At 44.8% G+C, this 24,948-nt stretch overlaps 1 protein-coding gene across 1 annotated transcript in view; it reads left to right on the top strand.

Moving 5' to 3' along the window:
* The first annotated feature begins 5,578 nt into the window (after positions 1–5,578).
* SLC28A3 (solute carrier family 28 member 3) overlaps positions 5,579–24,948 on the top strand; it is a 112,081-nt gene continuing 92,711 nt past the window's right edge. The window contains exon 1 of the mRNA XM_032162654.2: positions 5,579–5,855. The gene's annotated coding sequence lies outside the window, so the exon portion shown is untranslated. The remainder of the gene's footprint in view (positions 5,856–24,948) is intronic.

Raw genomic sequence — 24,948 nt, 5'->3', positions numbered from 1 at the left:
AGCCACCGCACCCAGCCTGGGCTTCACTTTTGTTATCTAGAAAATGGAATAGGCCAAGTGCCGTGGCTCACGCCTGTAATCCCAATCCCAGCACTTTGGGAGACCTAGACAGGTGGACCACGTGAGCTGAAGTTTGAGACTAGCCTGGGAAACATAGTGAAACTCCATCTTGACAAAAAATAGAGAGAGAGGAAAGGGGAAGGGGGGGAGGGGAGGGGAGGGGAGGGGAGGGAAGGGAAGGGAAGGGAAGGGAAGGGAAGGGAAGGGAAGGGAAGGGAAGGGAGGAACTTGTCGCCTATCATTAATGAGAGGAATGAATGAAACATATATATAAGGGGCCAGGCACGGTGGCTCACGCCTTTAATCCCAGCACTTTGGGAGGCTGAGATGGGCAGATCACAAGGTCAGGAGATCAAGACCATCCTGGCTAACACAGTGAAACCCTGTCTCTACTAAGAATACAAAAAATTAGCCGGGCATGGTGGTGGGCGCCTGTAGTCCCAGCTACTCGGGAAGCTGAGGCAGGAGAATCGCTTGAACCCAGGAGGTGGAGGTTGTAGTGAGCCAAGATTGTGCCACTGCACTCCAGCCTGGGTGACAGAGCGAGACTCCGTCTCAAAAAAAAAAAAAAAAGAAACATACATATAAGGAATATGCTACAGGACCTTACCACTCAATGATGAACCATTCCTGTCATTACAAAGTACCCTGGAAATACACTGAAGGGGCCAATTCAGAACATCTTGTGCCTTTGAGGACAAAAGATTTTACAACACTGTAGACTTCAGTTAAGGCAACCATTTGGAGACAGTACAGGGTGGGTTAAGAGAATGCCAAAGTGCTAAAGTGTCCACTGCACCCCACAATCAATCTGTAAAGGCAGTAGAAGACCAGAGAGGACCAAGAAGGCTGTGGGTAGGAATTCAGCCATGATTCCATAGACAAGGCATTAGCTCCTGGGTCCAGCCAGAGAGCTCAGCAAACAGTCTGCTCTGAGTAAATGTGAGTACTCTCTTTTTCTAACGTAATCCTTTCCCTCTGACACTGTATCCCTTGTGTTTGAAATAAGAGCAATCTCCAGGGCTCTGCCTGTCTCTACCCCACCTGCTCAGGCACATGATGTTAACCAGGTTCTGATTAGTAGACCATTTACCATCTTAGTATTTTATTTCAATAAATATCAATATCCTCCTCCAGTCTGACATAAATAAATCACTGCCACCTTATTCTTCCAGCCACATAAATTCTATTTTGCGCTTTTTTTTTTTTTTTGAGTGACAGAGGTTAAGAAAATAGAATAAAATTGTGCCTTAATTATGCTGTCAAAGTGCAGTTTTTCTCCAACATCTATCAGGCCTACAGGGGTGGAAGAGAACCAGCATGAGGCAAGGCTATGTTTTCAAAGATTTAAAGATGCATAAAATTAATTTTTCATAAGAAACAGATGTACCATAACAAAACAGAACGAAGAGTTTTCTGAAAACGACAAACCCTAACTATAACCCACCAGCCATGCTAAGTTGAAAGCTGAGAGTGTCATGGGCAAAAATAAAGATAAATTAGGACCCCTAGGGGAAACTAAAGATCTGACATCGCCTCTAACCAGGCCAGACAGGGCTTGTATTTAGAACTCATTAGTTTTGCTTAAGCTAATCCAAAGCAAAAGGTGGCCCTAGAAGCACATAGGCCAAGAAGACATGGGTTCAGTTAGTTTGTTCTCAGTACAGCAGCTGAGTGCTGATTTTAAAATGTAAATTTGGAGGCCGGGAGCAGAGGCTCATACCTGTAATCCCAGCACTTTGGGAGGCCGAGACAGGCGGATCACTTGAGGTCAGGGATTTGAGACCGGCCTGGCCAATATGGCAAAACTCCATCTCTACCAAAACTACAAAAATTAGCCAGGCGTGATAGAGCGCGACTGCAATCCCAGCTACTTGGAAGGCTGAGGCAGGAGAATTTCCTGAACCCATGAGGCGGAGGCTGCAGTGAGCCGAGGTCACAGCCACTGCACTCCAGTCCCGGCAACAGAGTGGGACTCCGTCTCAAAAAAAAAAAAAGTAAATTTGATCATGCCACGCCCTACAGAGTCCATCTTCATCTGACTTCATCTTCTACTCCCTCTCCCCAGCTCCTCCACTCTAACCAGGCTGCAGTACTTCTGACACAACTTCATGCTCCCACATTAGGGCGTTTTTAATAGCTCTTGCCAGTACTTTGACCACAGATATCTTCTTGCACAACCTCAGTGAGTTCACCCTATGAATACTCAGAAATATGAGCCCTCCTGCCCCCGGCATTTCAAAACCCCTTCCTCTACCCAACTTTTTCCTTTTTTTCCATAGCACTTACCACTTTTAGCATAATACAGTGAACCCGTTTATTATATTTGCTGTTTCTTTTCTCTCTTAAAAGTATTTTTTTAGTTTCTTTTTTAAATTTTAATTTTTAAAAAGTCTGTGAGGGAAGCAGAGCAAGATGGCAGAATAAAAGGCTCTACCAATCATCCCCCACCCACTGCAAGGACACCAATTTAACAACTATCTACACAGAAAAAAAAAAAAACTCCTTAAATGGGAAAACATTCCATGCTTATTCATAGGAAGAATCAATATTGCTAAAATGGCCATACTTCTCATTGAATTTATAGATTTAGTGCTATTCCTATTAAACGACCAATGACATTCTTTACAGAACTAGAAAAACCTGTTTTAAAATTCATATGGGCTGGGCACTGTGGGTCACACCTGTAATCCCAGCGCTTTGGGAGGCCAAGGCAGGCAATCATCTGAGGTCAGGAGTTCAAGACCAGCCTGGCCAACATAGTGAAACCCCATCTGTACTAAAAATACAAAAATTAGCTGGGAGTGGTGGCCCACTCCTGTAATCCCAGCTAGTTGGGAGGCTGAGGCAGGAGAATCACTTGAACGTAGGAGGCAGAGGTTTCAGTGAGCCAAGATCATGCCATTATGCTCCAGCCTGGGTGACAAGAGTAAAACTCCATTTTGGAAAAAAAAAAAAAAAAAAAATCAAAGGGAACCAAAAAAAGAGCTCAAATAACCAAGGCAATTCTAAGTGAAAAGAATAAAGCTGGAGGCATCACGCTACCTGACTTCAAACTATACTACTACAAACTATACATCAGGGCTACAGTAACCAAATAGCACGGTACTTGAACAAAAACAGACAGATAGACCAATGGAACAGAACATAGAGCCCAGAAATAAGGCAACACATCTACAACCATCTAATTTTCGACAAAGTCAACAAAAACAAGCATTGGGGAAAGGACTCCCTATTTAATAAATGGTACTAGAATAACTGGCTAGCCATGTGCAGACTATTGAAACTGGATTTCTTCCTTACACCACATACAAAAATTAACTCAAGATGAATTAAAGGCTTAAATGTAAAACTAAGAACTATAAAAACCCTGGAAGACAATCTAGACAATACCATTCTGGACATAGGAACAGGCAAAAATTTTATGATGAAAATGCCCAAAGCAATTGCAACAAAAGCAAAAATTGACAAACGAGATCTAATTAAACTAAAGAGCTTCTCCACAGCAAAATAAACTATCAACAGAGTAAATAGACAACCTACAGAATGGTTACAAATCAAAATCACAATGAGATACCATCTCACACCAATCAGAGTAGCTATTATTAAAAATTCAAAAAGTAACAGGGGTTGGTGAAGTTGTAGAGAAAAAGGAATGCTTATCCACTGTTGCTGGGAGTGTAAATTAGTTCAGCCATTGTGGAAAACAGCGTGGCAATTCCTCAAAGATCTAAAAACAGAACTATCATTTGATGCAGCAATCCCATTTCTGGGTATATACCCAAAGAAATATAATCCTTCTATCATAAAAACATAAAGACATGTGCACACATATGTTCATTGCAGCACTGTTAACAACAGCAAAGACATGGACTCAACCTAAATGCCCATGAATAGTAGATTGGAATAAAAAAATACAATTTCTATACACCATAGCATACTATGCATCCATAAAAAAGAATGACATCATATCCTTTGCAGGAACATGATGGAGCTGGAGGCCGTTATCCTTAGCAAACTAATGCAGGAACAGAAAACCAAATACTGCATGTTCTCACTTATAAGTGGGGACTAAATGATGAGAACACATGGACCCAAAGAGGGGAACAACAGACACTGGGGACTACCGGAGGGTGGAGGGCTGGAGGAAGGAGAGGATCAGGAAAAATAACAAATGAATAATAGATTTAATACTTGGGTGATGAAATAATCTGTACAACAAACCGCTGTGACACAAGTTTACCTATATAACAAACCTGCACATGTACCCCTGAACTTACAAGTTAAAAGAACCAAAAAATCACATGAGCCCTCATAGTACCCCCACCCTTCCATTCCACGCTTGACCCCAGCAGTAGCATGGTCCAGAGCGCGTCTCTGGGCGCTGAGGGAGGGAGTAAACAGCAGTTGTAAGGCATTGAACTCAGTGCTGTTCTGTCAGAGCAGAAAGGAAAACTAAACCAAACTCAGCTAACACCCACCTATTGGGGGAGCATTTAAACCAGCCCTAGCCAGAGGGGAATCGCCTATTCCAGCTGTCTGAACTTGAGTTCCCACAAACCTCACCACTGAGGGCTACAGTGCTCTGGGACTCTAAAAAACCTTGAAAGACAGTCTAGGCCATAAGGGCTGCAACTCTTAGGCAAAAAAAAAAAAAGTAAATGTGATCATGCCATGCCCTACAGAGTCCATCTTCATCTGACTTCATCTTCTTTTTTTTTTTTTTTTTTTGAGACAGAGTTTTGCTCTGTCGCCCAGGCTGGAGAGCAGTGGTGTGATCTTTGCTCACTGCAACCTCTGCCCCCCCTGGGTTCAAGCAATTCTCCTTCCTCAGCCTCCAGAGTAGCTGGGATTATAGGCACCCACCACCACGCCTGGCTAATTTTTTTTTTTTTTTTTTTTTTTTTTGAGACAGAGTCTTGCTCTGTCACCCAGGCTGGAGTGCGGTGGCGCAATCTCGGCTCACTGCAAGCTCCGCCTCCCGGGTTCACGCCATTCTCCTGCCTCAGCCTCTCCGAGTAGCTGGGACTACAGGCGCCCGCCACCACGCCCGGCTAATTTTTTGTATTTTTAGTAGAGACGGGGTTTCACCGTGGTCTCGATCTCCTGACCTCGTGATCCGCCCGCCTCGGCCTCCCAAAGTGCTGGGATTACAAGCGTGAGCCACCGCGCCCGGCCACGCCTGGCTAATTTTTGTATTTTTAGTAGAGACAGGGTTTCATCATGTTGGTCAGGCTGGTCTCAAACTCCTGACCTCAAGTAATCCACCTGACTTGGCCTCTCAAAATGCTAGGATAACACGTGTGAGCCACCACGCCCGACATGACTTCATCTTCTACCCCTTCTCCCCAGCTCCTCCACCCTAACCAGCCTGCAGTTCTTCTGACACAACTTCATGTCCTAGGGCTGAGCTGGGCCCAGAGACAGTGGACTTGGTTGGGGGTGAGGGGGCATGTGACATACTGAGACACCAGCTGGGGCGCCCCTCCCCTAACTCCAGGCTGCACAGCCCTCTGCTGCATAAGACACTCCTTCCTTCCTCTTGAGGAGAGGAGAAGGAAGAGTGAGGAGGGCTTTGTCTTGCCTCTTGGATGCCAGCTCAGCCACAGCAGGATAGGGCACTGGGCAGAGTTGTGAGGCCCCCATTCCAGGCCCCAACTCCCAGATGACATTTCTACACACTCTGAGTCAGAAGTGAACCTGCCACCTTGAAGGAAAGGACCCAGTCCGGCCAGCATTCATCATCTGCTAAATGAAGAGCCCTTGGGACCTGAACAACCAGCAGTGATACCCAGGTACTGTATCAGTGTGGGGGAAAAGAAGAGAGATCAGACTGTTACTGTGTCTATGTAGTAAAAGAAAGACATAAGAAACTCCATTTTGATCTGTATTAAGAAAAATTGTTCTGCTTTGAGACGCTGTTAACCTGTAACTTTAGCCCCAACCCTGTGCTCATAGAAACATGTGCTGTATTGAATCAAGGTTGAAGGGATTTAGGGCTATGCAGGATGTGCCTTGTTAACAATATGTTTGCAGGGAGTATGCTTGGTAAAAGTCATCGCCATTCTCCATTCTGTATTTCCCTGCGGAAAGCCACAGGGACCTCTGCCCAAGAAAGCCTGGGTATTGTCCAAGGTTTCCCCCCACTGAGACAGCCTGAGATATGGCTTCATGGGAAGGGAAAGACCTTACTGCCCTCCAGCCCAACACCCGTAAATGGTCTGTGCTGAGGAGGATTAGTAAAAGAGGAAGGTCTCTTTGCGGTTGAGATAAGAGGAAGGCCTCTGTTTCCCGCACGTCCCTGAGAATGGAATGTCTCCGTGTAAAGCCGACCATTCATTCTATTCTGAGATGGAGAAAACCGCCCTATGGCTGGAGGCGAGGCATGCTGGCAGTGATACTGCTCTGTTACTCTTTGCTGCACTGAGATGTTTGGGTAAAGAGAAACATAAATCTAGCCTACGTGCACATCCGGGCACAGTACCTTCCCCTGAACTTATTTATGATGCAGATTACTTGCTCGTATGTTTTCCTGCTGACCTTCTCCCCATCATCACTCTGTTCTCCTGCCACACTCCCCTTGCCGAGATAGTAAAAAATAGTAATCAATAAATACTGAGGGAACTCAGAGACCAGCACCAGTGCAGGTCCTCGCATGCTGAGTGTGCCGGTCCCCTGGGCCCACTGTTCTTTCTCTATACTTTGTCTCTGTGTCTTATTTCTTTTCTCAGTCTCTCGTCTCCACCTGACGAGAAACACCCACAGGTGTGGAGGGGCAGGCCCCTTTCAACTGAGGGCCTAGGGTGAGCCTCTGAAACTTGCTAGCTTCAGATACCAGCACAGCCACAAATGGGCAAAGCACCAGGCAGGCTCATGGGGTCACATATTTCAGGACCTGGCTCGTGGATGATATCTCTGGACCTGCCCTGGGCCAGAGGGGGGCCCATTGCTCTGAAGGGTGAGTCCCAGGCCAGGCAGCATTCACCACCAGCTGACTTAAGAGACTTTGGGCCTTAAGAGAATATTGGCAGTAGTATGGCAGTACTTCCTGTGGAGTACTCCGTGTGGCCTGTGGTGGTGGTGGCTATGAAGTGAGGCTCCTCTGCCTTTGGAAAGGGAAGAGTGGGAAGCACTGTGTCTTATGGTTTGAGTGCCAGCTCAGCCACAGTGCAATAGAACACCAGGTAGACTTCTAAGGTTTTCATTCTACTCCCTGAGGCCCAGACAGCACCTCTGGACCCATCAAAGGCCTGGGGGAGTTTGCTGACCTGAAGGGAAGGACACAGGCCTGACTGGCCTTGTCACCTGTTGATTGTAGAGCCCCAGGGCCTTGAGAGAACATAGGCAGTAGCCAGGAAGTGGTTACAGCAGGCCTTGGGTGAGACCCAGGGCTGTGCTGGCTTCAGATCTGACCTAGCACAGTCACAGTGGTGGTGGCCACAGAGGTGCTTGGGTCGCTCCACTCCCAGCTTTAGGTGGCTCAAAACAGAGAGAGAGAGATTCTGTTTGTTTGGGAGAAAGTAAGGGAAGAGAATAAGAGTCTCTGCCTGGTAATTCAAAGATTTCTCCTAGATCTTGTCCAAGACCATCAAGGAAGTACCTCTACAAGTCTGCAAGAACCACAGTATATGGCCAGGCATGGTGGCTCACGCCTGTAATCCCAGCACTTTGGGAGGCAGAGGCAGGTGGATCACGAGGTCAGGAGATCGAGACCATCCTGGCTAACATGATGAAACCCCGTCTCTTGGCTGGGCGCGGTGGCTCACGCTTGTAATCCCAGCACTTTGGGAGGCTGAGGCGGGCAGATCACGAGGTCAGGAGATCAAGACCACGGTGAAACCCCGTCTCTACTAAAAATACAAAAAATTAGCCAGGCGTGGTGGCGGGCGCCTGTAGTCCCAGCTACTCGGAGAGGCTGAGGCAGGAGAATGGCGTGAACCCGGGAGGCGGAGCTTGCAGTGAGCCGAGATTGTGCCACTGCACTCCAGCCTGGGCGACAGAGCGAGACTCCGTCTCAAAAAAAAAAAAAAAAAAGAAACCCCGTCTCTACTAAAAAATACAAAAAATTAGCCGGGCGTGGTGGCGGGCACCTGTAGTCCCAGCTACTCAGGAGGCTGAGGCAGGAGAATGGCATGAACCCAGGGGGCAGAGTCTGCAGTGAGCCGAGATCGCGCCACTGCACTCTAGCCTGGACGACAGAGCAAGACTCAGTCTCAAAAAAAAAAAAAAAGAAAGAAAAAGAACCACAGTGTTGCTGAGCTTGGGGTGTCCCCCAAAGCAGATATAGCTTAAATTACAACACTCGAGACCTTTCAAATATCTGGAAACCCTTCCCAAGAAGGACAGGTACAAACAAGCCCAGACAGTGAAGACTACAATAAACAGCTAACTCTTCAATGCCCAGACACCAAGAACATCTACTGACATCAACACCATCCAGGAAAACAAGACTTCACCAAATGAACTAAATAAGCCGACATGGACCAATCCTGGAGAAATAGAAATATGTGGCCTTTCAGACAGAAAAATCAAAATAGCTGTGTTGAGGAAACTAAGAGAGATTCAAGATAACACAGAAGGAATTCAGAACTCTATCAGACAAATTTAACACAGAGATTGAAATAATTTAAAATGAGCAGAAATTCTGGAGCTGAAAAATGCAATTGGCATATTGAAGAATGCATCAGAATCTTAATAGAATTGATCAGGCAGAAGAAAGAATTAGTGAGCTTGAAGCCAGGCTGTTTGAAAATACAGTCAGTCTACAGCCATACCACCCTGAACGCAGCCAATCTTTTTTTGTTTGTTTGTTTTGAGATGGAGTTTCACTCTTGTTGCCCAGGCTGGAGTGCAATGGCACGATCTTGGCTCACCACAACCTCTGCCTCCCAAGTTCAAGCAATTCTCTCGCCTCAGCCTCCCAAGTAGCTGGGATTACAGGCATGTGCCACCACGCCCGGCTAATTTTGTATTTTTAGTAGAGACGGGGTTTCTCCATGTTGATCAGGCTGGTCTCGAACCCCCGACCTCAGGTGATCCTCCCACCTTGGCCTCCCATAGTGCTGGGATTACAGGTGTGAGCCACCATGCCCAGCCTTTGAACACACCCAATCTTGTCTGAAAATACACAGAAACAGTAGAAGAATAAAAAACTGGATATCCATATGCAGAAGAATGAAACTAGAACCCTATCTCTCCCCATATACAAAAATAAATCAAAATGGATTCGACTTAAATCTATGAAACTACTACAAGAAAACTTTGAGAAAAATCTCCAGGACATTGGTATGGGCAAAAATGTCTTGAGCAATACCCCACAAGCACAGGCAACCAAAGCAAAAGTGAACAAATGGGGTTATACCAAGTTAAAAAAAAAAACCTTCTGCACAGCAAAGGAAAAATATCAACAAAGTGAAGAGACAACCCATAGAATGGGAGAAAATAATTTGCAAACTACTCATTTGACAAAGGATTATAATCAGCATATATAAGGAGCTCAAACAACTCTATAGGAAAAAAAAATCTAATAATCCAATTTAAAGCTAGCAAAAGATTTGAATAGACATTTCTCAAAAGAAGACATTTAAATGGAAAACAGGCATATGAAAAGGCGCTCAACATCATTGATCATCAGAGAAATGCAAACCAAAACTACAGTGAGATAGCATCTCACCCCAGTTATAATGGGATATATCCAAAGACAGGCAATAACAAATGCTGGTGAGAACGAAGGGAAAAGGGAACCCTCATACGCTGTTGGTAGGAAAGTAAATTAGTACAGCCACTCTGGAGAATAGTTTGGAGGTTCCTCAAAAATCTAAAAATAGAGCTACTATATGATCCAGCAATCCCACTGCTGGGTATATACCCAAAAGAAAGGAAGTCAGTATATTGAAGAGATATCAGCACTCCCATGTTTGTTGCAGCACTGTTCACAATAGCTAAGATTTGGAAGCAACGTAAGTGTCCATCAATAGATGAATGGATAAAGAAAATGTGGTACATATACAGAGTGGAATACTATTCAGCCTTAAAAAACAATGAGATTCAGTCATTTGCAACAGCATAGATGGAACTGGAGATCATTATGTTAAGTGAAATAAGCTAGGCACAGAAAGACAAACAACGCATGTTATCACTTATTTGTGGAATCTAAAAATTGAAACAATTGAATTCATGGGCATGGAGAGTAGAGCATGTAACCAGAGGCTGGGGAGGGTAGTGGGGGTCTGCAGGGGAGGTAGGGATGGTTAATGGGTACAAAAAAAACAGAAAGAATTAATAAGACCTACTATTTGATCACAAAACAGATTGACTATAGTCAATAATTACTTAACTGTACCTTTCAAAATAACTTAAAAAAGTGTAATTGGCCAGGCACAGTGCCTCACACCTGGAATCCCAACACTTTGGGAGGTGAAGGCAGGAGGATCACTTGAGGCCTAGAGTTCAAGACCAGGCTGGGCAACATAGCAAGACCTTGTCTCTACAAAACAAAGGTCAGATGTGGTGGCTCACACCTGTAATCCCAGCACTTTGGGAGGCCGAGGTGAGTGGATCACCTGCCAACATGGCGAAACCCCATCTCTACTGAAAAAATACAAAAATTAGCTGGGCATCATGGGTGCATGCCTATAATCCCAGTCACTCGGGAGGCCGAGGCAGGAGAATTGCTTGAACCTGGCAAGCAGAGGTTGAAGTGAGCCAAGATTGTGCCATTGCACTCCAGCCTTGGTAACAGAGTGAGACTCCATCTCAAAAAAAAAAAAAAAAAGAGTGTAATTGGATTTTTTGTAACACAAAGGATAAATGCTTGACGGGATGAATAGCCGATTCTCCATGATGTGATTATTACATATTGCATGCCTGTATAAAAACATCTCATGTACCCCATAAATATATATACCTACTATGTACCCACAAAAATTAAAGATAAATTTTTTTAAATCTATGAAAAAAGATAATTTTAAAAATCAAAGACAAACTTCGGTCAGTATGGAAATCAGGCCAGTCTTGGTGGCTTATGCCTGTAATCCCATCACTCTGAGAAGCCAAAGCAGGAGGATCATTTGAGCCCACGGGTTCAAGACCAGCCTGGGCAACATAGTGAGACCCCATCTCTACAAAAATAAACAAATGTAAATCACCTGTGCAATTTATTGGAAACACAGTGGGACATGGGTATCCCAACTTCCCATTCTGACTCAGAATGTCTGGGGTTGGGCACAGCCATCTTTCAAAAGAAATATGATAAATGCCCTAATCCCATCTACTAGTGAAATTAGTAATAATATGGATGTGACAGGATTCAATTCATGAATACTGAGTGCCTGGCACAGAGGAAGTGATCATTATTTCTGTATTCCCAGCCCTAGAACACCTTGCTTGCTATATTGTTTTGGTTGAAAAATAGTAGCTGAATGAACAATAGGAATAGTCCATTAAAGAAGAATCTTAGTCATCAGTGTACATAATAAATCCTTGAAGGTTATGAAGAATACGGATCCTTGATTCCTTCCCATAGACATTTTCTTGCCTTGACTTATTGATTTCTCCCCTCTTGATTCCTCTCCTACCTCACCACCTGTGCCTTCTCAGTCTCTTTTAAGCTCCTCCACCTTCGTTCAATCTCCTAATATAAGAACATCCCAGATTAGTCCTAGGAACCCTTGTTCTTTAGCTACATACTAGTAGATTTCATCATGTTCCATAGCTTTAAATATCATTTAAGGGATTATGAACTTGAATGGGAAAAGATATTCTATCTTCACTAATCTCTATCTGAAAGTTAATATTTCTGTCATTCATAAATAAAGCAGTGGTACTGTCATCTCTGGGGCTCTGTCACCAATCGCGAACATGTTCATATTACATTACAATTATTCCAGACATCTAAAAATATTTTTATCTTTTTTACTACTTGCAATTATGTTAGTTATTAGATATATAAATCTGTTATTTAATGTACTAATGTAAGAGTTATTATATTACTTTATCACAATTTTTTAATACCTACTTATATTTTAGTATAGTTTTCCTTTGCAATCTTACGTATTTTAGTTTATGCATTTAAAAGCATCATTCTGAGAAGGGGGCTGTAGGCTTCACCAGACTGCCAGAGGGGTCCATGGCATTCAAAAAGTTCATCACCTTTGATTTAAATGACAATCAGTCCTAAATTTATTTATTTATTTATTTATTTATTTATTTATTTATTTATTTTTATTTTTTTTTAGACAGAGTCTTGCTCTGTCACCCAGGCCATAGGGCAGTGGCCCGATCTCGGCTCACTGCAACCTCTGCCTCCCAGGTTCAAGGGATTCTCCTGCCTCAGCCTCCCAAGTAGCTGGGACTACAGGCATGCACCACCACACCTGGCTAATTTTTCTGTTCTTAGTAGAGACAGGGTTTCACCATGTTGGCCAGGCTGGTCTTGAACCCCTTACCTCAGGCAATCTGCCTGCCTCAGCTTCCCAAAGTGCTGGGATTACAGGCATGAGCCACCATGCCCAGCCAAGTCCTAAATTTCTATCTTTAGCTGTGACTTTATTCTAGCTGCAGCCTCCTTGGCATCTCCACTTGGGTGTCCAGTAGCATCTCAATATTAACAGAGGCAGCCCTGGGGCTCTCCCCCAGACTTGCCCCTTTCCCGGTCTCTGCCTCATTATCAGCCTCCCAATTGTTAAAGCTCGAACTCTAGATCCAAGTTACTGCACTCCACTTTCACTCACCTTCAGAACAGCGTCTGAAATTCCCTAGTCAACAAGCTTTAGTAACACAAAAAACACTAATAAGTCAGGTTGTCTTGGGAAAAGTCAATTTGGTTCTTTTAATTAAAATAAGGGACACAAAGTACTGGAATCGCTAAGATGCATCTCCTCAGCAAACCTCCAAACCCTGTCCCTTAGTTGTTACTACAAATTAATTTTTATTTATTTACTTTTTTATTATTATTATTATTATTATTATTAGAGACAGACTCTTGCTCTGTTGCCCAGGTTACAGTGCAATGGCGCAATTGCTCACTGTAACCTCAAATTCCTGGCTCAAACAAACCTCCCACCTCAGCTTTCTGAGTAGCTGGGACTACAGCTGTCAGCCATTGTGCCCAGCTTATTATTATTTTTTTTTCCATAGCTGAAAACTCAGAAGTTCATATTGCCTCTTTTGTGGGGAATCTACCCTAGTGGGGGACAGATAGGGGTGGTATAGGCAGATCCTCTAAGAAGGGTTTATCACGCCCAAGCAGTAGGACTCATAGGCATCCTCACAGGGACAAAACACTCGCTGGAGAGCTGGGCCTGAATCTGTCATCCCAAGAGCCTTTCACCTGACAAATCAGAGAGGAGGCATGAGGGAGCACAGAGATCGTCTATGGCTTCAACGTAGGTACAGAGGACAGCATTTCTTTTTCTGAAAACAGGAAAGACATTTTAAGTTGGCAATCCTGTTTCCTGTCTTCTTTGTGTAACTCAATAAGCATGTGATGGCTCATATTCTGAAATAGCCTGCCACCCTATTTGCATATTTAACCATTTTTTGAGACGGAGTCTCGCTCTGTCACCAGGCCGGAGTGCAATAGTGCGATCTCAGCTCACTGCAACCTCCGACTCCTGGGTTCAAGCGATTGTCCTGCCTCAGCCTCCTGAGTAACTGGGACTACAAGCACCCACCACCACACCCGGCTAATTTTTTTGTATTTTAGTAGAGATGGGGTTTCACCATGTTGGCTGGGATGGTCTCTATCTCCTGACCTTGTGATCCACCCACCTCGGCCTCCCAAAGTGCTGGGATTACAGGCCCGAGCCACCGCACCCGGCCTGCATGTTTAACCCTAAAAATCGTTCTGGTTTGGGATTAATTGTTGACAATCAGCTCATTTAGCAAGTGTTTCTTGAGGGGAAGAAAACTAGCGTTTATGAAGTGCCTACTATATTCCAGGCACTGTGTTGGTTTTTTATTATTATTATTTATTTATTTTGAGACAAGGTCTTGCTCTGTCACCAAAGCTTACCATCACAGCTCACTGCAGCCCTGACCTCCTAGGCTCAAGTGATCCTTCCACCTCAGCCTCCTGATTAGCTAGACTACAAGTGCACACTATCATGCCTGGCTAATTTTTTATTTTTAGTAGACACAAGGTCTCACTATGTTGCCCAGACTGGTCTCAAATTCCTGAGTTCAAGCAATCCTCCTGTCTCAGCCTCCCCAAGTGCTGGGATTACAATTGTAAGCCACCACACCCATCCTGTGTGGGTATTTTAAATATCTTATCTCATTAAATCCTTGTAATGAAATGTTGGAGCTCTTATTAATCCTGGACGTTTTTCTCTTGTTCACTCTACATATCTAACTTCCTGCCAACTCACATTTTAATCTCCTGCATGGCTTCTAATTCCAATTATCTTCTCAATGCTTGAATGACCCCATGAGAACCTCAAACATCTCCAGGGCTCCCCATGGACACCCAACAGCCAATCTGTATGGTTGATTATCTCAGTAAGTGACAGCCAGGTTATCTTCAGTGGCTCTGTCTCTCCATCTGTCCCTATCTTCCTTTCCATGTTGCCACAACCCTGGCCTAGTTGTTAAAATCACTGGTCTGGACTCCTGCAAAATCCTTCTAACTGGCATCCCAACTTCCAATCTGGGCCCTTGACCATATCCGTTCTCCCCTATTCAAAACCTCCCAGCGGCTTCCCATGGTTCCTAGAACACAAATGTCTTAAGGGTCACCCCTGGCACTTTTACTTTATTTTCTGCTGGTCTGGCCACAAAGCTTTACAGGTTCCAGTTTCCTTCCCACGTCAGGTCTTCTCCACACCTACAGAGATTTAACAACATTAGTCTTAAGACGTTTTTTTGTTGTTGTTTTTTTGTTTTTTGTTTTTTTTTTGAGACAGAGTTCCACTCTTGTTGCCCAGGCTGGAGTGCAGTGGCATCATCTCAGCTCATTGCAAACCTCCACTCTCTTGGCTCAAGCAATTCTCCGGCTTCAGCCTCCCAAGTAGCTGGGAATATAGGCACGTGCCACCATGCCCAGCTAATTTTTGTATTTTTTGTAGAAACATGGTTTCACCACATTGCCCAGGCTGGTCTCAAACTCCTGGGCTCAAAGCAACCCACCAGCTTCAGCCTCCCAAAGTGCTGGGATTACAGCCGTGAGCCACCACCCAGTCTAGTCTTAAAAACAAATTTACAAGAAAAAAAAAAAACCCCATCAAAAAGTGGGTGAAGGACATGAACAGACACTTCTCAAAAGAAGACACTTATGCAGCCAAAAAACACATGCAAAAATGCTCATCATCACTGGTCATCAGAGAAATGCAAATCAAAACCACAATGAGATACCATCTCACACCAGTTAGAATGGCCATCATTAAAAAGTCAGTAAACAACAGGTGCTGGAGAGGATGTGGAGAAATAGGAACACTTTTACACTGTTGGTGGGACTTTAAACTAGTTCAACCATTGTGGAAGTCAATGTGGCAATTTCTCAGGGATCTAGAACTAGAAATACCATTTCACCCAGCCATCCCATTACTGGGTATATACCCAAAGGATTATAAATCATTCTGCTATAAAGACACATGCACATGTATGTTTACTGGGGCACTATTCACAACAGCAAAGACTTGGAACCAACCCAAATGTCCAACAACGATAGACTGGATTAAGAAAATGTGGCACATATACACCATGGAATACTATGCAGCCATAAAAAATGATGAGTTCATGTCCTTTGTAGGGACATGGATGAAACTGGAAATCATCATTCTCAGTAAACTATCGCAACGACAAAAAACCAAACACCGCATGTTCTCACTCATAGGTAGGAATTGAACAATGAGAACACATGGACACAGGAAGGGGAACATCACACTCCAGGGACTGTTGTGGGGTGGGGGGAGGGGGGAGGGATAGCATTAGGAGATACACCTAATGCTAAATGACGAGTTAATGGGTGCAGCACACCAACATGGCACATGGATACATATGTAACAAACCTGCACATTGTGCACATGTACCCTAAAACTTAAAGTACAATAAAAAAAAAAACTTTCTTGATATTTAATACTTTATCTTTTCTTAGCCTCCTACCTGTCTTGTAGCTTTCAGTTTAGTCCCAAAGATGTTTAAATTTGGTAATCCTTTTTTAAACTTTGATTTATATTTATGCCTGCTTTCTCCCTAATATGCCCAAAAATGGGATAATAGTATAAATACTGTTCTGTACCTTTTATTGCCTCAATATTTTCCAAAATACTTTTGTGTCGATTTTTACAGATGTGCCTTATTCTGTTCCTTACTCCCTCATGGTATGAATATACCATAATTCAACACTTTCTCTATAAGTTATTCTAATGTTTTTCTTTTTTTCTTTGGAGACGGAGTCTCGCTCTGTCGCCCAGGAAGCTCTGCCTCCCGTGCTCAAGTGATTCTCCCGCCTCAGCCTCCCAAGTAGCTGGGATTACAGGCACCCGCCACCACACCCGGCTAATTTTTTTTTTTGTATTTGTAGTAGAGACGGGGTTTCATTATGTTAGCCGGGATGGTTTCGATCTCCTGACCTCGTGATCCACCTGCCTCAGCCTCCCAAAGTGCTGGGATTATAGGCGTGAGCCACCACGCCCGACCACGTTTTTCTTTTATTAACACTACAATGAACATCTTTGTAGCTGTGTGTTTAGGATTTGTGTATTTCTATAACACAGATTTCTAGAAGTGAAATCTTAGATCATACAAGTCATGCATTTGTATAAGATCATCGGTTTGTCAGGTGAGGTTGCCCTAAACCAAATCCTGGATTTGGGAGAGATATTAGAGGGCTCATGGCCCAATGTGCTCCATAACAGGAGAGGAAAGCTTGGAGCAACAATGCCTAGGTGGCAACCGGAGATCAAAACAGAGCAAGGAGAGGACAGGGCTAGAGATGCTGACTTGGAAACAGAAGATGCTGTCATTCCAGCACTTTAGGAGGCTGAGGCAGACGGATCACTTGAAGTCAGGAGTTTGAGACCAGCCTGGCCAACATGGCAAAACTCCATCTCTACCAAAAACACAAAAAATTAGCCAGGCGTGGTGGTGCTCGCTTGTGGTCCCAGCTACTTGGGAGGCTGAGGTGGGAGGATCACTTGAGCCTGGGTGGCAGAGGTTGCAGTGAGCTGAGATTGCACCACTGCACTCTAACCTGGGTGACAGAGTGAGACCCTGTCTCAAAAATAACAACAACAGAAGTAATTCTTAGAAAATGTCTTCTTTCCAGTTCAGTATTTTGCTGAATCATTCAAAAAACTTATTCTTAACAACAAAAGGTTGTTCTCCCTCACAGTGAGGGTGAACTTGTATAGTTTTCTGCATCGTGCTAGGCCCTGAGGAGAAAAATTTGAAAAGTATTTGCTTTCAAGAATTTCATAGACCATCAGAGGAAATTAAGTCTATGCTAAATGCACGTGATAGCAATAGCTTAGACATACCCTTAGAAGGACCCTGTATGGCAGATGCACCTGAATATGTTCTGAGCTAGGGAATCTCAGAGTGGCCAACCTGAAGATTTATTCCTTATCTATGAGGAACAACTGAGCCTTCAGCCCGCACTATGGAACACAGGTCATACAGGGGATTGAGGTCCTGAGTTTCAGGTTACATGAAGGCTGCCAGGTGGGGGTTGTTGGGGGAGGGTGTTAAGTGAAAATGCTGTATAAACCGCATGCTGTTTGCAAGCAGTTGTGGCTATCTTGTCCAGCTACTTCCACTGGACTGTATGTAAGGCTGTGCAGCCCACGGCCACTGGACTCTCTCCCCTGTATGGAAGCCCCTGATAGAACCCCATGCCTCGTTTGCTGGCTCTGAGTCTCCCCTGGCCTCTGAACCTGGTGCCTTCCCTATTGAAGCTAATCAGGATTCAGCACAACAGAAAGTAGATAATTGCTGTGAAGTGCATTTAGATCTAGGAACAATTCCATCTTGCTATCTGGTCTAATCTTCAAAGCCACAACTATATCTCAGCACATAATAGGGCAATTGATGAGGGGATGAAATGGAGTGAGCCCTCATGTGAGTTTTAGGATTCTCTGTACATCTGCCTCATTCCTCTTTAGCTTGTAAAGATTTGGATACTCAGACCTCTGCATCTAGACCTGCCTTTTGTTCCTTCCGTTAATCTAGTTTTGGTTCTCTATACATCAGGAATGCTGCCTTGCATAAGCCATTTAAGGTTTTGAGCCTCACTCCAGCATAAAATGAAAATGCAGCATAGGGCCGGGCGAGGTGGCTCATGCCTGTAATCCTGGCACTTTGGGAGGCCGAGGCGGGTGGATCACGAGGTCAAGAGTTCAAGACCAGCCTGGCCAACATGGTGAAACCCCATCTCTACTAAGAATACAAAAATTGGCCAGGCGTGGTGGCACGTGCCTGTAATCCCAACTACTCAGGAGGCTGAGGCAGGAGAATCGCTTGAACTAGGGAGGCCAAGGTTGCAGTGAGCCGAGATTGCACCACTGCACTCCAGCCTGGGTGACAGAGCAAGATTCCATCTCAGAAAAAAAAAAAAAAAAAGAAAAGGAAAAGAAAACACAGCATAAATGGGGGTGTGAAGGTTGGAGGTGTGTCTCTGGGTGGGTGCTCCCAGTAAGTAGGCAGATTCCAACAGCCTGGCCTCTGTCACCTGGGGCAGCCAGGAAGACCTCAAAGAGGAGGCAGCCTTAGAGGGATGAGGAGATTTGCCTGGTGGGCTGCATGTGGAGAATGAAGGAGGCGGAAGGAGTCGTGGAGGCAATGTTCCATGCAGAGAAACAGCATGTGCAAACCCTAGCATTACCCAGAGGCCACAAGGAGTTCTGTATACTGAACAAATCATGTTGAAGAATGAAGTAATGAGGCCGGGCGCGGTGGCTCACGCTTGTAATCCCAGCACTTTGGGAGGCCGAGGCGGGCGGATCACGAGGTCAGGAGATCGAGACCACGGTGAAACCCCGTCTCTACCAAAAATACAAAAAAAAAAAAAATTAGCCGGGCGTGGTGGCGGGCGCCTGTAGTCCCAGCTACTCGGAGAGGCTGAGGCAGGAGAATGGTGTGAACCTGGGTGGCGGAGCTTGCAGTGAGCCGAGATCGCGCCACTGCACTCCAGCCTGGGTGACAGAGCGAGACTCCGTCTCAAAAAAAAAAAAAAAAAAGAATGAAGTAATGAGGTGGGTTTTTTTTTTTCTGTAAGCAATAGGGAGCCATTAAGCAATGTTGAGCAGGGAAGTGACATGATCAAATGTCCATCATGTGTGAAATACCTTTTGAGCAGTCATGGGAAGATGAACTGGAAGTGCAAGAACAACAGGCAAGAAGTTGGCAAGGAAACTATGGCAATGGTTAAGGTGAGAGAAGGTGAGTGCCTGAATTGGGCAGGCACTAAAGGGATGGACAGGAAGCCAGGGATGAAGAGGTACAAACTGGTGATCGGTTGGGTGTAAGAGATGAGGGTTAATTAACAAGTGAGACTCACCCCAAGGTTCTGACTTGGGAAACAGGGTGAATGACAACACCACATACAGAAGAAACACAGGGATGGGAAACTGCTTGAGGAGTTTGTTTTCACTGTAGCCACACTGAATCAGAGATGCCTGTATAATATCCAGCTGGAGATGTCCAATAGGCAGTTTCCAAATACAGCTACGGAGCATCTGCATCCTTTCCTCATCTCCTACCTTCTCTGCACTGGTTCTTACAGGGTCATGGATTCTTAATGATCGTGAAAACTCAAGACCCTGTCTCCAGAAAACATGGACAGGAATATGGAATGTTTGCATCATTTCAGGGGATTCCATTCATGGACCTTATGTGAGAAACTCTAAGTCACAAACCCCTGTTAGAGTAAGAGGACACCCTTAGGGACACTAATACTTCACAGGTGGGCAGAGGAAAGGGAACCATGGGGGCAACTCAGAGGGAGTGGCCAAAGAGAGGAGGAGCACCAGGAAAGGGTGGGTAAGTGTGGGGTCACTGCAACCAAGGCAGGGCCAAGACTCAGCTGAGATCAGAATAAGGACTGCCAAGGGCTCATGGATTGGCAAGAAGTCACCGGTGACTTTTTTTTTTTTTTTTTTTTGAGACGGAGTCTTGCTCTGTCGCCCAGGCTGGAGTGCAGTGGCGCAATCTCGGCTCACTGCAAGCTCCGCCTCCCGGGTTCACGCCATTCTCCTGCCTCAGCCTCTCCGAGTAGCTGGGACTACAGGCGCCCGCCACCGCGCCCGGCTAATTTTTTGTATTTTTAGTAGAGACGGGGTTTCACCGTGGTCTCGATCTTTTGACCTCGTGATCCGCCCGCCTCCGCCTCCCAAAGTGCTGGGATTACAAGCGTGAGCCACCGCGCCTGGCTCACCGGTGACTTTAATGGGTCGTGGTTCCATGGAGTCATCAGGGTCCAGCAGGTGGTTCTGCAAGTGAATCCTGACGAAGTGGATTCAGCAAGTGTCCGATTATAGGCTGGTGCAAAAGTAATTGAGGTTTTTGCCATTGAAAGTCATGGCAATTACTTTTGCACCAACCTAATAGATAGATCTGCAGTCATTATTCACAGCACCCTGCACTGTAACTGCTTCTGCCCATTACAAATAACCAGTCACTAATTTTAGACAATGAAAGTCCCTTTAAAAGGGAAAATCAGGTTTAAAACTAGAACGTAGATATATGCTGATAAACTCACTGTCAGTTGAAAACACTGTATGTTGAAAATACACAGCCAGGCAAGGAGGCCACCTGTAATCCTGGCATTTTGGGAGGCTAAGGCAGGAGGATTTACTTGGGGCCAGGTGTTTTAGACCAGCCTGAGCAACACAGTGAGATCCCATCTCTACCGAAAAAAAAAAAAAATGTAAGAAAGAAAATTTACTTAAGACACCTAACCTACCGAACATCATAGCTTAGTCTAGCCTACCTGAAACATGGTCAGAACACTTATCCTACAGTTGGGCAAAATTATATATATATATATTTTTTTTTTTCCACAGAGACAGGATCTCTCTGTCTCCCAGGCTGGAGTGCAGTGACACAATCATAACTCACTGCAGCCTTGAACTCCTGGGCTCAAGTTATCCTCTCGCTTCAGCCTCCTGAGTAGCTAGGACTACAGGTGTGCACCATGCCTAGCCAATAGTTGGGCAAAATCATCTAACACAAAGCCTATTTTATAGCAAAGTGTTGAATATTTCATGTAATTTACTGAATACTGTACTAAAAATGAAAAACACAATGGTTGTATGGATACTTAAAGTATGGTTTCTACTGAATGTGTATGGCTTTCACACCTTCGTAAAGCTGAAAAATTGTTAAATGGAACCATGGCGTGTCAGGGACTGTCTTGTACTTTGGATAAGGGGTTGAGGAAATCTGGGAGGGGAGTGGAGAAGAAAAACCAAAGATATAGATAGAGATGTGAATTACAAAGAGAATTACTCTTGAAATGTTTTCCTTTAACGACTAGAATCTGAGCTATTTGCTTCAAGCAAAATCAGAAATTAATCATCTTGGGGAGGGAAAAAGTCATCTCACTTAGAGGCCATATGCAAATAAAGTATTTTCTCTCAGCAAAGATAGCAGAAAGCACGTGGTTTATAAACTAATTAAAGGAGAAAGTAACTATTGCTCAATTTTAAAGACATGCATACATTTAAATAATCCACATTCACAATATGGCTAATCCATGTCACATGTAGGTAGATGATAAGGGCAGCAAATAAACCTTTTTTACAAAACAAAAGTTTGGGGCCAGGTGTGATGACTCACGCCTGTAATCCCAGCACTTTGGGAGGCCAAGGTGGGAGAATCACCTGAGCTCAGGAGTTCAAGACAAGCCTGACCAACATGGTGAAAACCTGTCTCTACTAAAAATACAAAAATTAGCCAAATAGGCCGGGCGCGGTGGCTCAAGCCTGTAATCCCAGCACTTTGGGAGGCCGAGGCGGGCGGATCACGAGGTCAGGAGATTGAGACCATCCTGGCTAACACGGTGAAACCCCGTCTCTACTAAAAATACAAAAAATTAGCCGGGCGTGGTGGTGGGCGCCTGTAGTCCCAGCTACTCGGAGAGGCTGAGGCAGGAGAATGGCGTGAACCCGGGAGGCGGAGCTTGCAGTGAGCCGAGATCGCGCCACTGCACTCCAGCCTGGGCAACAGAGCAAGACTCTGTCTCAAAAAAAAAAAAAAAAAAAAAAATTAGCCAAATGTGGTGGCACATGCCTGTAATCCCAGCTACTCGGGAGACTGAGGCACAAGAATCGCTTGAATGCAGGAGGCAGAGGTTGCAGTGAGCCAAGATCACGCCATTGCACTTCAGCCTGGGTGACAGAGCAAGATTCCATCTCAAAAAAAAAAAAAAAAGTTTCTATTGTATGAAAGGGTATAAAAATGGCCTTGTGTCTTGCTTCTTGGAATTTGTGCTTCCTGTATATAAATGATTAATTCTTCCTGGAACCACAACAAAGTGCCTTTTGTTCTAGGGTGTCCCAATGAGTGGACTCAAGCAAATATTTTAGGCGTCCACATGGCAGGCACGTTGAGGGAGTCTTGGGGCCTTACCAGAACTTACTTGATCATACTTGATCAAGACTGGCAGATTTCTATGCAGTTATCAAAATCCTCTGAATCTTTTTGTTGATGAATTTGTAACTAATTCTTTTTTTTTTTTTTTTTTTTTGAGACAGTCTCGCTCTATCGCCCAGGCTGGAGTGCAGTGGTACAATCTCGGCTCACTGCAAACTCCGCCTCCCGGGTTCATGCCATTCTCCTACCTCAGCCTCCCTAGTAGCTGGGACTACAGGCGCCCGCCAACACGCCTGGCTAATTTTTTATTGTATTTTTAGTAGAGACGGGGTTTCACCATGTTGGCCAGGATGGTCTCGATCTCCTGACCTCGTGATCCGCCCGCCTCAGTCTCCCAAAGTGCTAGGATTACAGGCCTACAGTAGGCTGGGCGAGGTGGCTCATGCCTGTAATCCCAGTACTTTAGGAGGCCAAGGCAGGCAGATCACGAGGTCAGGAGATCGAGACCATCCTGGCCAACATGGTGAAACCCCGTCTCTACTAAAAATATAAAAATTGCACGTGCCTGTAATCCCAGCTACTCGGGAGGCTGAAGCAGGAGAATCCCTTGAACCAGAGAGTCGGAGGTTGCAGTGAGCCGAGATTGTGCCACTGTACTCCAGCCTGGGCAACAGAGCCATACTCTGTCTCAAAAAAAAAAAAAAAAAGAGGGGAAGCAAAACAGTGCACACAGATAAACAATTCTATCAAGTACCCTTTGGCTGCTGCCCCAGCCTTCCTTCAACAGAGTGAAATTCCATCTTAAAAAATAATAATTTTTAATTTTTGTATGTACATATAGGTGTATATATTTATGGAGTACATGATTTTTTCTTTTTTTTTTTTTGAAACAGTATGTCGCTCTGTCACTCAGGCTGTAGTGCAGTGGCGCAATCTCAGCTCACTGCAAACTCCACCTCCCAGATTCAAGCGATTCTCCTGCCTCAGCCTCCCCAGTAGCTGGGATTATAGGCACCCACCACCACACCGGCTGATTTTTGTATTTTTAGTAGAGACAGCATTCCACTATGTTGGCCAGGCTGGTCTCGAACTCCTGAGCTCAAGGGGTCCACACGCCTTGGCCTCCCAAAGTGCTGGGATTACAGGCATGAGCCACTGTGCCCTGCCATATGATGTTTTGATACAGGCATGCAATGTATACTAATCACATCATGGAAAATGAGGTATCCATCCCTTCAAGCATTTATCCTTTGAATTACAAACAATCCAATTACATTCTTTTAGTTATTTTAAATTGTACAATTAAGTTATTATTGACTCTAGTCACCCAGTTGTGCTATCAAATAGTGTGTCAGGCCAGGCATGGTGGCTCGCACCTGTTATCCCAGCACTCTGAGAGGCCAAGGTGGGTGGATAATTTGAGGCCAGGAGTTCAAGACCAGCCTGTCTCAAAAAATAAAATCAAATTAAATTAAAACAAGTTCAGGAAGGTCACATACTGGTGATGAGAATTAATGTTGGTAAAACATCTTTGAAAATATCTATTACTAGCCTTGAAAAAAGAATAGTATGTCTTATTCATTTGAAATCCCATTCCTTGAACCAGGGATTGAGATAAAGGCTGATAGGAATCTGTCTGGAGAACAGGTGTTAATGCTGAGGCAGGACTGTGTGGAAGAAAATAAGGTGGGCAGAAAAGGCAAAGGATGCTTCTACAAATATTTAAAGAGCAGGACTTCCCCTCTGCTCCAAAAGCTGCCCCATCTATAGATTCCCCATCTCACGTGATGGCAGTTCCATCCTGGAGTTCAGGGCAAAACTCTTGGCATGACCTTCGGCTCTTTCTCTCGCATTCTGCATCCCATCCATCAGGTCAGAAATCTTTGCTTTGTTCACTTATGACTTCCAGGTGCCGAGAATGGTGCTCTCAGTACATATTTGTTTGGGAGCTGGAGATGCCAAAGGCAGACAGGGCAGTGGGAAAAGTCCACATCTTTGAGGCAGAAAGCCCTAGATTGGGTTATCTCGCTGCCATAGTTTCTAGCTGTGTGACCCACAGCTCAGTGTTCAACTTCTGAGCCTCATGGGCTATTTTAGGCCCTTACAGAGTAGGTATCACATCACTGTTCACTGAATGTGACTCCCTCTGAGTGGGACAGCCCTTTTGAAGAGGCAGTGCTGCCTGGGGCTCACCCCATCTCTTGCCAAGACTGTGCTAAGCATAGTCTCCACTTCCTGCCCACTTACCCAGTCCACTCCCAAGGATTGAGGCTCTCAGCCTTGATCGGCTCCTTTGTGATCAGCCATGCCCATTTAGACCAACAGGAGAGGCAGGCCTGGGAATTCAGATTCCTCCTT

Source organism: Hylobates moloch, unplaced genomic scaffold (assembly GCF_009828535.3).
Source record: "Hylobates moloch isolate HMO894 unplaced genomic scaffold, HMol_V3 SCAFFOLD_10, whole genome shotgun sequence".
NCBI lineage: Eukaryota > Metazoa > Chordata > Mammalia > Primates > Hylobatidae > Hylobates > Hylobates moloch.
This window is presented reverse-complemented; position numbering and strand designations above follow the sequence as displayed.